Here is an 11,965-nt window from a genome sequence, read left to right on the forward strand (position 1 = left end):
GAAGGAAGGAAGGAAGGAAGGAAGGAAGGAAGGAAGGGAGGGAGGGAGGGAGGGAGGGAGGGAGGGAGGGAGGGAGGGAGGGAGGGAAGGAAGGGAAGGAAGGGAGTGTCATGGCAATCTCTCACAAACATGGGTTATCTTCATAGTCAGCAAAGGCAGTACAGCTGGTTTTAAGCAGAATGGCTCCCAGAGCTCTAGCCCTGCAACCTCTGGGCGGTACAGGTGATAGACACCTGTGGAAAGACAGGTGACTGTCTATCTCAGCAGCTCCAGAAAAATTTCAAAGAGTCTCATTAACTCCTATCAGGTCACATGGCCATCTCTGACCCAATCAATAAGGCCAAGGCACTGCAGTGTTCTGACTGTCCACTCCTGAAAATCACCTGCCCACTTTCGCAGCCATAGGTGGAGTCAACTCTGCCTGAATTTTTTGGACTGAGTGTTAGGGAGGGGTGGTTCACTGGAGGTATATCCAGGATGTTACAGAGGTGGCTGGCTTGGATTAGATCTCCCCTGAGATCCCGATTGAAGCGTCAGTAGTGTACTTGTGATGTGATCCCAGAGGGCACCAGTAAGGGGGAGGGGAAAATGAACAGAGAGGCAAGAAAGTTAATAAAGGGAGTATTAATGAGCGGATTATTGCTGGGGGAAACTTGGCCCTCTGGGAGACTGTGTTGAAAAACCCTCAGAGACGCCAGGCGCGGTGGCTCTTGCCTGTAATTCCAGCACTTTGGGAGACTGAGGCGGGAGGATCACCTGAGGTCAGGAGTTTGAGACCAGCCTGGCCAACATGGTGAAACCCCCTCTCCACTAAAAAAAAAAATACAAAAATTAGCTGGACATGGTGGTGTGCACCTGTAATCCCAGCTACTCGGAAGGCTGAGGCAGGAGAATTGCTTGAACTCAGGAGGTGGAAGTTGCAGTGAGCCGAGATCGCGCCACTGCACTCTAGCCTGGGTGACAGAGCAAGACTCCGTCTCAAAAAAAGGAAACGAAAAAGCTCTCTTTTTGTGGTTGTGAGATGGCATCCAACCATAACAAAATTAAAATCCCCTGCCTTCCACATTAAATTCAGTACAAAAGGGTGTAAGTGTTTTTGCCCCAGAAATCCCACAAAGTCTCAAGATTCACCCTGATTGGACTAGCTTGGGGCCTTTAAGTAACGTGCTTACCTCTGATCAAGCTCTGTGGCACTGTGTCCAGAGAAAGTGGGGTACTAGTTAACTTAGGTTTGGGCCCCATGCTCCAATCCTGGGCTGGGAGTGGAGCCCCATCTCGACATATGAATGGAGAGGGGTGGTCGGGAGACAGCCATCAGGGGCAAAGCAGGGCTTTTGCCGAGCAACAACGGGACAAATCTACATGGGAGAAAGCTACCCAAATCCACTACAAACAATCTCTGTGGCTTCAGCCAACTAGCTGAAAAGGAAGAACTCTGGGAGCTGACAGGTTGTCATCCTGCAAATAGGTGAGGCTGCTTTTGGACCATAGAAAACCTTCTAGGGGAGCCCCATTGTTCCAAGAATTAGTCCCTTAACTGTCTGGGGCTCGGCTCCTCCTTTGCCACTTCCTGGGCATTCATGGGTGACTCACTAAACCTTTCTAGGTCTCAGCCACATTGATAACTTCACTGTCCATCCATCCATCCATACAACTATCCATCCATCCATCCATCCATCCATCCGTTCGTTCATTCACTAAACATTTATAAACATTTAAGTGTGCCATGCACTGTGTAGATTCTGAGGATAAAGACAGTTGTTCACAGCTGTATCACAGCATCTAGCACAGTGCCTGGCACATAGTAAGTGCTCAAGAAACACTGATCCAAGGAATAAATGAACAAGATAAAGTCACTGCACTTGAAGAGCTGACTGTCTAATAGAGAAAACAGACACTTAGAATTACAATACACTGTGGCACCTATCCAATGTGCTTCAGGCAAACAGAGGAAGGAGCCTGTCTGGAAGGCTCAAGAAGGCTCCACTCAAGAAGTCATAGGCCTTCAAGGAGAGGGGAATTTTAGCAGGCTGAGAAAAAGAGGCAGCGCATAACCAGCCCAGGGAACAGTGTCAACAATGGCACAGAACTGGAGGAGAAGAAATTATTATTGTTATTTTTTTCGATACGGAGTCTCACTCTTGTTGCCTGGGCTGGAGGGCAGTGGCGCGATCTTGGCTCACTGCAACCTCTGCCTCCCAGGTTCAAGCGATTCTCCTGCCTTAGCCTCGTGAGTAGCTGGGATTACAGGCACCCGCCACTACACCCAGCTAACTTTTTGTATTTTTAGTAGAGACAGGGTTTCACCACATTGGCCAGGCTGTTCTTGAACTCCTGACCTCATGATTTGCCTGCCTTGGCCTCCCAAAGTGCTGGGATTACAGGCATGAGCCACCGCGCCTGGCCGAAATTAATTTATTAATCACTTATCATGGACCAGACATTTTATTTTTGCCTTTACACTCTTGGAAAGGATTAGAATTTATTCACCATGAAATCTTGGCATGCCTAGACTCCTTCTGCCTCTTGCTCTTCCCTCCTCTGGGTATCAGCTGTCACTTAAATTATTGTGACACCCCCCACCCCCCAAACCCACCAGTCAATAGTCGTGTCTCCCTCTGTTTCACCATCCATACAGCTGCCAGAGGGATTGTTTTCAAATTCCAAGGTTGAGCCTCTCGATCTTTGGTTTGGAATCCTTCAGTGGCTCCACATCCCCTGAAGGCTGTGTTTAAGACCTTTTGTAATATGACCCTGAATTGCATTGCATGCCCCACCCCTGGCACTCCCTAAGGTATATTTGTACACCTCCAAACTTTGCTCCCACTGCTCTTTCTGCCTTGGGTGCCCATCTCCCCTTCTGCCTTCAATCTGGGGGCTATTTTTACTCTGCAGAGGACATTTGGCAATGTCTGGAGACATTTTGGTTGCTACAACTAAGGGGGTCCTTCTGCAATCTGCTGGGTGGAGATTCAAAATTCTGCTAAACATCCTATAATGCACAGAAAGTCCCCCCACGGCAAAGAATTATCTGGTTCGAAATATCAGTAGTGCTGAGGTTGAGAAATCCTGCTTTGACTTTTCAGGAATGGGGAGCTACAGAAGGATTCTCAACAGAGAGTGAGAGATTCAGCTTTGGAAACTCTGGCAGCTGTCTGTGATGGCTAAGAGGAAGGCAGGACTAGAGACCAGTGTAAGTCATGACCTTTCTTCCTCTTTTCTTCCTCCTTCTCCTGGAAATCAGTGAGGTAAGCTGGCAAGAGTCTATTGCTCTTCAGCCAGAAACACTAAGCTCTGTGGTCACTCCTCCCATAGCAAATGATATCACAACAAGCAAAGTGAATATGTCACATCTCTTAGGTTCCTGGGAGAGGTTTGAATCTCCTGAGAAAGTGTGCTCACTCACACTCAACAGCTATGGGATCTTGAGAGAGTTACTTTCCTGTCTGTGCCTGTTCTCTCATCTGTGAAATGGAGCTAATAACGGTACCTACTTCTTGGAGTTTGTGAAGATTAATTGATATATTACAAGAGCCTACAACAGGGCCTGTTACAGGTACATTGTAAGTGTGGTTATCTGTGTTAATTCTTAACATCATCACATCTTCCTCCCTACTATCACCATTATCATCATCACCACCACCACCATCACTATCATCATCATCATCACCACTGCCACCACTACCATTATCACCACCACCATTACCATCATCCACATCATCACCACCACCACCATCATCATCGTCACCGTCAACATCATCACTACCACCACCATCACCATCATCACCATCAACATCATTACCACCACCACCACCATCACCATCATCATCATCACCACCACCATCACCATCATCACCGTCAACATCATCACTACCACCACCATCACCATCATCACCATCAACATCATTACCACCACCACCATCACCATCATCACCATCAACATCACCACCACCACCATCACCACCATCACCATCATCATCAACATCACCACCACCACCACCATCACCATCATCACCATCAACATCATTACCACCACCACCATCACCATCATCATCACCACCATCACCATCACCATCATCACCATCAACATCACCACCACCACCATCACCATCATCACCACCATCATCACCACCACCACCATCACCATCATCATCATCACCACCACCACCATCACCATCATCATCATCACCACCACCACCATCACCATCATCACCATCAACATCACCACTACCACCATCACCATCATCATCACCACCATCACCATCACCATCATCACCATCAACATCACCACCACCACCAGCACCATCATCACCACCATCATCACCACCACCACCATCACCATCATCATCATCACCACCACCACCATCACCATCACCATCATCACCATCAACATCACCACCACCACCACCACCACCATCAACATCAACATCACCACCACCATCACCATCATCACCATCAACATCATTACCACCACCACCATCACCACCATCACCACGATCACCATCAACATCATCACCACCAGCACCACCATCATCAACATCATCACCACCACCACCATCACCATCACCATCACCATTATCACCACCACCACCATCACCACCATCACCATCACCATCACCATCACCACCATCACCATCATCACCATCACCATCATCACTACCACCATCACCACCATCACCATCATCACCATCAACATTATCACCACCACCACCATCACCATCATCATCATCATCATCAACATCATCGCCACCACCACCATCACCATCAACATCATCATTTTATTTTAGATAAAGCTTATTTGTTGAACCTGACTTGCCAGAGGTAAGAAGGATATGACTGGATATCATTCTTCCCCAAGGGTAGAAGCAAGGAATCAACCCTCAGCTTCTGACACAATCTCCTGGCTACATCCACAGAACTTGACTCAGATTGTTGGCAAACCCCTGTGTCTTCACCCACCAAAACCAGTTGAGCCATGATTCCCAGCTGGCTCCAACTCTCAAAATAATCCCATTGGGTCTGATCTGTTAAGTTGCAAAACAACATAAAACTCAATAATACGAACATAAACAGAGGTTAGATTTTCTCCAATTACATAGAGTTTGGAGGTTGGTCACAACTGGCGTGGTTCAGCTGCTCAAAGATGTTAGGGGCCAGGTGCAGTGGTTCACGCCTGTAATCCCAGCACTTTGGGAGGCCAAGGCAGGTGGATCACTAGAGGTCAGGAGTTCAAGACCAGCCTGGCCAACATGGAGAAACCCTGTCTCTACTAAAAATACAAAAAGTAGCCTGGCGTGGTGGTGGGCGCCTATAATTCCAGCTACTCAGGAGGCTGAGGCAGGAGAATCACTTGAACCTGGGAGGCGGAGGTTACGTTACAGTGAGCCAAGATTGTGTCACTGCAGTCCAGCATGGGTGACAGAGCAAGACTCTGTCTCAAAACAAATAAAAATAAAAAAAAAGATATCAGGGCTTCTGTGTCTAGAAAATTCTTCACCTTACAAGAATTCCAGATATTAGCTCTTGCTGGGGTTGGTTCAGTTGTTCACAGATGTCAGGGCTCCTGTGCTGCAGTTGTCTTGGCCTTCTGTCATGGCGGCAAGATGTTTCACAGCAGCAAGACCTTTTCAATCAGGAAAGCCAGCCTTTCCCCAGGAGCATTCCCCTACACACGGAGACCTCCATTTGGGTTTCTTCAATAGAACCGGGCCACTCAGCCACCACTAGCACAAGGGAGGCTGAGAAAGATGAAATAGAGTTGTCATGATTAGGCCAGGCTTGGTGGCTCATGCCTGTAATCCCAGCACTTTGGGAGGCCAAAGTGCGTGGATCATGAAGTTGGGGGTTTGAGACCATCCTGACCAACACGGTGAAACCCCGTCTCTACTAAAAGTACAAAAATTAGCTGGGCGTGGTGGTGGGCGCCTGTAATCCCAGCTACCCAGGAGGCTGAGGCAGGATAATTGCTTGAACCCGGGAGGCGGAGGTTGCAGTAAGCGAGGATTGCCCCACTGCACTCCAGCCTGGGCCACAGAGTGAGACTCCATCTCAAAAAAAAAAAAAAAAAGGAATTGTCATGATTGGCCACAATGAATCTCGATCTATTGCCTCACATAGGACACATTGCTGACCGCAAACAAAATCTGAGTCCTGTTGATAGAGAAGACTGCATAAGGTATCATGGGTGTCACAGAAGTTCTATGGCTGCATAACAAACTATCCCAAAACTTACTGGCATTTATTTCGCACGTGAATCTGCAGTCCAGCAGGGTTCAGTGGAGACAGGGTTCAGTGGGTTCATCTCTGCTCTATTTGGTTTAAAGTTACCCAGGATTAAACTCTTCATTTAAAATTACTTGATTACTCAGACTAAAACAATAGCAACGTTTATTTTGCTCATGGTTTTGCAATTTGGCCAGATTTCAGTCGGCTCAGCTGGGATGACTCGGTGTCAGCTTAGCAGACTCCAGAACTGGGGGCTGGAATCATCTGAAGGCTCATTTGCTCACATCTATGGACCTGGGATAGGAAGTCCCAAACAGATGAGACTCCTTGGGCTTCTCTCTTTTCTCTCCAGCATGGTGGCTTCAGGGTACTTGACCTTCTCACATATTAACCCAGGGATCTCAAGGTGTGAGGAAAGAGAGAGAGAGATTCGAGTAGAAGCTGTAACTCCTTTTTTTAACCCAGCCTTGGAAGTGCTGGCATCATTTCCACCATATTCGATTCATTAGAAGAGAGTCACTGAGGTTGCGCCATCATGTAGGGGAGGGAAATTAGGTTCCCATCTTTTTGCGGGAGAAGTATTGAAGAGTTGAACATGTTTTCAACAGTTAACCATGTCTGCCACGTCTCCCACTGCAAGAGAGCTGGAAGTAAGTGAACTGGAAAGTACCGTGTTGGATGGAGAATGAAGGGGAAGTTTGAAATATGGTTTAAAATATGCCCCCTCTCCAGGTCCTGAAACATATCTTTCTATTCTTTTTTGAAGAATCAGAATGAGTTATGCTCAGAAAAGGTAATACTTCATGTTATTTTATTGTATTTATTTTATTTTATTTTATTTTATTTTATTTTATTTTATTTTGAGATGGAGTCTCACTCCGTCACCCAGGCTGGAGTGCAGTGGTGCAATCTCGGCTCACTGCAACCTCCGCCTCCCAGGTTCAAGCGATTCTGCTGCCTCAGCCTCCCAAGTAGCTGGGACTACAGGCACGTGTCACCATGCCCAGCTAATTTTTGTATTTTTAGTAGAGACAGGGCTTTCAGCATGTTAGCCAGGATGGTCTTGATTTCCCGACCTCGTGATCTGCCCACCTCGGCCTCCCAAAGTGCTGGGATTACAGGAGTGAATCACCACACCCAGCCTTATTTATTTATTTATTGAGAGAAAGTCTTGCTCTGTCACCCTGGCTGCAGTGCAGTGGTGCAATCATAGCTTACTGCAGCCTCAACCTCCTAGACTCAAGTGATTCTCTTGCCTCAACCTCCTGAGTAGCTGTAACTACAGGTGCATGCCACCATGCCCAACTAATTTTGTTAAATTTTTTTGTAGAGATAGGGTCTTGCTATGTTGCCCAGGCTGATCTTGAACTCCTGAACTCAAGTCATCCTCCCATCTCTGCCTCCCAGAGTGCTGCGATTACAGGCGTAAGCCACTGTACCTGGCTTATTTCCTTATTTTAGATGCAGAGAGGCTGTGCTGTAGTTAGTTCATTGCCTACATCCCATCAGCTGTGTCTTTCCATGTGTTTGCCTGACTTCCAGTCTCCAACAACAGCAGTTCTTTGCCTGAGTGCTCTTCTCCTGGCTGTTGGAGCCTCCTCTGCTCCCATTCCTGGTCTCCTATGGTCTGTCTGGAAATGCTGGGAAAATAACCACTTCTATTCCATCAGCCCTAAGCCAATGACCAAGCCAGTGATGCCCACTCTTACCACTCCTATTCAATATCATATTGCAAGTCCTACCTCATGTGACGAGACAAAGAAAAAAAGAAAAGTTACACAGATTTGGAGGGAAAAAACTAAACTGTCTTTGTCTGCAGATGATATTATTGTCTATGTAGAAAATCCTAAAGAGTTAATAAAAAACCCTCTTGGAACTAATAAGTGTGTGTAGCAAGGTTGCAGGATACAAGGTGAACATACAAAGGTCAACTGCTTTCCTACATACCAGCAATAAACAAGTAGCATTTGAAATTAAAAACACAAAGCCATTTATATTAGCACCAAAAAATGACAGAAAAATAAATACTTCACTATAAATCTAATAAACATATACTGGATCTTTATGAGGAAAACTACAAAATTCTGATGAATAAAACCAAAGATCTCAATAAATGGAGAGACAGTCCATGTTCATGGAGAGTTCTTCCCAGCTTGATCTTACGGATTCAGTACAATCCCAATCAGAATCCCAGCAAGTTATTTTGTATGTATTGACAAACTGATTCTAAAGTTCAAACAGAAAGGAAAAAGCCTGGAATAGCCAACACAATACTGAAGAACAACCACCAAGTTGAAGGACTGACATTACCTGACTTTAAAACTATAAAATAAAGCTACAGTAATCAAGACAGTATGGTACTGGTGAAAGAACAGACAAAAAGAACAATGGAACAGAATACAGACTCCGAAAATATACTGACACAAATATAATCAACTGGTCTGTGACAAAGAGGCAAAGGCAATTCAGTGGAAAAAGGACAGTCTTTTCAACAAATGGTCCTGAAACAACTGGATGTCTATGTGTAAAATAATAATAATAAATTTAGACACAGACCTTACACCTTTCACAAAAAATAACTCAACATAAATCGTAGACCTAAATGTATAATACAAAATTATAAAACTTCTAGAAGATATCATAGGATAAAATCTTGGATCTCAGTGACCTTAGGTTTGGCAATGGGTTTTTAGACACAACACTAAAAGGACAATCCAGGAATAAGAAAAAAAAATTGGTGGTTTGGAGTTTATGAAAATTGAAAACTGTATTAAATTTGAAAATCTTTGCAAAACACATATGTGATAAAGGACCTGCATCCAAAATACACAAATAATTTTAAAACTCGACAATAAGAAAACAAGTAACCCAACTAAAAAATGGGCACAAGATCTCAACAGACAACAAATAAGATATACAGATGGCAAAAAGCATATGAAAATATGCTCAACATCATATGTCATTAGGAAATTGCAAATTTCCTAATTTGCAAACATATTGACATATGCATCATATGTCACTAGGAAATTGCAAACAATGATGAGATACCACTACACACCTACTAGAGTGGCTAAAATCCTCAAACTGACAATATGAAAAGCTGACAAGAAAACAGAGCAATGGAAACTCTCACTCGTTGTTGATAGAAAGGCAAAATGGTACAGCCACCTTGGAAGACAGTGGCAGTTTATTGCCAGACTTTCTTACTTTTACTTTTATGATCCAGCAATTGTGCTCCTTGGTATTTACCCAACCGTGTTGCAAACTTATGTCCACCCAAAAACTTGCACATGAGTGTTGATAGCAGCTTTATTCATAATTGCCAAAAATTGGAAGCAACAAAGATGTCTTTCAAAAGGTAGAATGGATAAACTGTGATACATCCATACAATAGGGCACTACTCAGCCACAAGAGGAAATGAGGTGCCAAGCCTGGAAAAGACATGGAGGAACCTGAAAAGTATATTGCTAAATAAAAGAAGTCAGTTTTAAGGGATTACATACTTTCTGATTTCAATTACGTGACATTCTGAAAAAGACAAAACTATGGAGACAGTAAAAAAATCAGTGGTTTCCAGGATCCTGGATGAATAGGTAGAGAATTGGGGATTTTTAGGGAAGCGAAACTATTTTTTATTTTTTCTTTATTTTATTTATTTATTTATTTATTTTAAGATATAGGGTCTCATTCTATTGCCCAGGCTGGAGTACAGTGGCATGATCATAGTTCACTGCAGCCTTGAACTCCTGGGCTCAAGGGATCCTCCTGCCTCAGCCTCTGGGTAGCTGGGACTACAGGTACATCACCATTCCTGGCCTGTTTTTTTTTGTTGTTGTTTTTGTTTTTTGGTAGAGACTAGGTCTTGCTATGTTGCCCAGGCTGGGAAACTATTCTTTTTGTCGCTATATGTGTATATATTATTAAGACCCAGAACTTGGCTGGGTGCAGTGGCTCAGGCCTGTAATCCCAGCACTTTGGGAGGCCGAGGCGGGTGGATCACGAGGTCAGGAGATCGAGACTATCCTGGCTAACAAGGTGAAACCCCGTCTCTACTAAAAATACAAAAAACTAGCCGGGCGTGGTGGCGGGCGCCTGTAGTCCCAGCTACTTGGGAGGCTGAGGCAGGAGAATGGCGTGAGCCCGGGAGGCGGAGCTTGCAGTGAGCCGAGATCACGCCACTGCACTCCAGCCTGGGAGACATAGCGAGACTCCGTCTCAAAAAAAAAAAAAAAAAAAAAAAAAAAAAAAAAAATTAGCCAAGCGTGCACCTGTAGTCCCAGATAACTTGGAAGGCTGAGGCACAAGAATCGCTTGAATCTGGGAGGCAGAGGTTGCGGTGAGTTGAGATCACGCCACTGCACCCCAGCCTGGGTGACAGAGCAAGACGCTGTCTCAAAAGAAAAGAAAAGAAAAGACTCAGAACTGTGCAACAGAGGTTAGGCACAGTGGCTCACACCTGTAATCTTAGCACTTTAGGAGGCTGAGATTGAAGAATAACTTGAGTTTAGGAGTTTGAGACCAGCTTGGCCAATGTAGCAAGACTCTCTCTACAAGTTAAAAAAAAAAAAAAAAAAGAGCCTGGTGTGGTGGCATGTTCTTGCAGCCCCAGCTACTCGGCAGGCGGAAGCAGGATGATCCCTTGAACCCAGGAGTTCCAGGCTGCAGTGGGCTATGATCCCGCCACTGTGCTCCAGCCTGGGCAACAGAGTGAGACCTTGTTTCCAAACAAACAAACAAACAAACAAACACAAAACAAAACCCTGAGAAACAGTGAAACAATGTATGCTATGGACTTTAGTTTATAATAATGTATCAGTATTATAAGGAATGCACCATACAATAATAAAAGATGTTGATAAAAGGGGAAATTTTGCACGGGGGAGGGGGATGTATGGAAACTCTCAGTCCTATCTGCTCAATTTTTCCATAAATCTACAATGGTTCTAAAAAATAAAGTCTATTAGTTTTAAAGGCCAAAAGGCTTGGAAACAAGTAAGTGTGTTAGGATGTAATGAGGATTGAGCTTATACTGAGTCAAGACTTGGGAACCCCTAGATGGGGGAACAGAGGTTTTACTATCTCGTTGCCTTTGGACCTGCTCCCAGGACTGACAGAGCAGTCACAGATAAAGTCTGGGCATCTTGGGCAGGAACTTGAATGGTGGGACTGTATGTAAGAAGACAAACTTCACATTTCTTCTCTCTCTTGCACCCAAGAACAATGCCCTGTTTTCTTTAACTTTGTAATTTGACATAATTTCAGACTCGCAGGAAAGTTGGGGGAAGAGTACATAGAATTCCCAAAGTCTCTTCCCCCAGATTTCCTGAATGTCTTAGCCTCTGACCACAGCTGTGCTTTCTTTGCCTGTCTTCTCAATGCCACATTCATCTCCATTTCACAACCAAGCAACAGACCAAGGCAACAGGCTTGACTTTGCTTCTTTCTCATCTTCATCCTGATAAGAATAGCAATTGACATTTTGAATGCCTAATCCACGCCAGGCGTTGTTCTGGGCATTGTGATACATACCTTGCCATTTCACCATTTCGTAGCTCTACGAGGTGGATCTATTATTATCCCCATTTTACAGATGGAGAAACCGAGGCACAGGGAGGCTGATCTACTTTGCCCAAAATTACGTATGTCAATAAGTAGCAGAGTTGGCCTGCCAACGCAGGTGGTCTAGGGGCAAGCGAGGAAACTGACGAAGAATGACTTGACCAGGAAAACAGGATGGGG

Source organism: Macaca nemestrina, chromosome 18, assembly GCF_043159975.1.
Source record: "Macaca nemestrina isolate mMacNem1 chromosome 18, mMacNem.hap1, whole genome shotgun sequence".
In the NCBI taxonomy this organism is placed as follows: Eukaryota; Metazoa; Chordata; class Mammalia; order Primates; family Cercopithecidae; genus Macaca; species Macaca nemestrina.